Below are 1,772 nucleotides of genomic sequence, written 5' to 3' on the forward strand. Positions count from 1 at the left end.
TATACGCACGAACAGACGGATGGAAACGGAAACGTGTCCTTTGTGTTACAAATATTTGATTAATTTTATTATACCCTTTTGCAAGGGGGAAAAAAAAAACGCTTTGTATATTGAATACATTCCATACAGATCCTACCCCCTTGTCATATCGATAACTTTTTCATGAAGATGCTACTGAGTTAATATTTAAGCCATTATAAATGCTAAACAAGTTTCTTAGGATTCCTTTTAGCTACTACTTATTCCATGTATTTACTATTACCAACTATTTATACAATTAAACTGAAAACTAGGCAAACAGTAGGCCTTCTGAACTTTTTCTGGTCGAGCACATGAATTCGATTTCATTATCGTTGTATCATTCTACGTAGGTTAACAACATTTTTAAGCCAAAATTTCAGTTAGTAAACTAATAAAACAAATTTTAGAATTATGACTACTCCGAAGTGCCAAAGCTAAAAACAAATCGTCGGTCTAAAAATTCCAATATGTCGCTAGAATAACCCTCAATGGATTCCTAAACTGTTTACGTTAGTTTAAGGAACAAAATTACGGCCTTTTGCCCCAGGAGACTGTCCGTGAAGGAGCAAAGGCTTGGAATCTACTAACTTGCGCACAAAACAGAAATTCAATTAATGGTAAGGAACTCTTAAAGTTAGTCCCTTTTTATTTGTTACCTTGTACCTTCCTTGCAGGAATTCAACCAAAAACCAAAGGCATCGAAAAGGAAATGTGATTAAGATGAGCCTTGTCCATATCCTATTGTTGACATGAAGAAAAGATACTAAGAATAAAAAAACTCCAGAGAAAACCGCTAAAAAAAGACGCCAGAAAACACGCCATAAAAGACGCCAAAAAAGACGTCATAATAGACATATGTAAAAAAAGCTTCCCATAATGAAATATAAGTTTAAAACTCAGTTTTTAAATCCATTTTCAAAATTCATTGTTTGCCAAATGTGAGTCAATGAATAGTTATTAAATTAAAGCATAACTAATTCACTAATCACTAATTGCAAGACTTATTTTCCTGTAATCAACAAAAAGGCTCGCCAAATTGCAATTTGGTATGACCTCTTAAGATCGTACTGGCAGCTTAAGATCGCTAGCTAAAACAAAGATAATAAAAGATTGGAAAAACAAACTTGGTCATAACAAAGAGTATCTAAGTAGACGCAATGTCACAGTTGGTTCATTACCTCGACTAGTTGATCGACATTCATTAAGAACGTGGGAAAAGAAAACAAGAATTCTTTTCTAAATGACATGTGGAAACACTTAAAGCTAGACCAAATATCGTCCACAGGACTTAATATTCAATACAAATAAATCATATACGATTAATAAAACAGTACTAAAGCCGGTTAAAAAGAAGCTTTGTATATTGACTAAATAGTCAAAGAGAGACTATCATTCGAAAAACATAACTCGTTACGACAAAGCGTACGAAGATGTCATAAGTGATAGAAGTTTTGATTAGAAGCTTAAACTTACACTAGTAGACCAAATTGGTAATGGACCAACTCGACTAGTTTGGCAAAGAATACGCAGTCGCTACAATATGATGATCTTACAGAATATTTACATGACAAATGTTACATTTAAGTCCTTTATTCTGAAATACAGTCCAATGAAGTCGTTCATTCTAAATGACATGTGCAACTACATCAAAATACGTCCACAGGGCATCATCTAAGCATAAAAATAATACAAAGAAATCATACTTTATACATCTTTATTATCTGCAATTTGGATACCCAATGTTTTAATCA

General features: G+C 33.0%; 1 long non-coding RNA gene across 2 annotated transcripts; it reads left to right on the top strand.

Moving 5' to 3' along the window:
- The first annotated feature begins 272 nt into the window (after positions 1–272).
- LOC111519646 lies at positions 273–1,229 on the top strand. 2 transcript variants are annotated; one of them, XR_006954456.1, is made up of 3 exons: positions 329–638; positions 696–959; positions 1,021–1,229. It is a non-coding gene; the product is annotated as an uncharacterized LOC111519646 (long non-coding RNA). The 2 variants fall into 2 exon arrangements; XR_002724425.2 differs by lacking the exon at positions 1,021–1,229 and having other exon boundaries at positions 273–638; positions 696–920.
- The last annotated feature ends 543 nt before the right edge of the window (positions 1,230–1,772 follow it).

This window comes from Drosophila willistoni, assembly GCF_018902025.1.
Source record: "Drosophila willistoni isolate 14030-0811.24 chromosome XL unlocalized genomic scaffold, UCI_dwil_1.1 Seg142, whole genome shotgun sequence".
Taxonomy (NCBI): domain Eukaryota; kingdom Metazoa; phylum Arthropoda; class Insecta; order Diptera; family Drosophilidae; genus Drosophila; species Drosophila willistoni.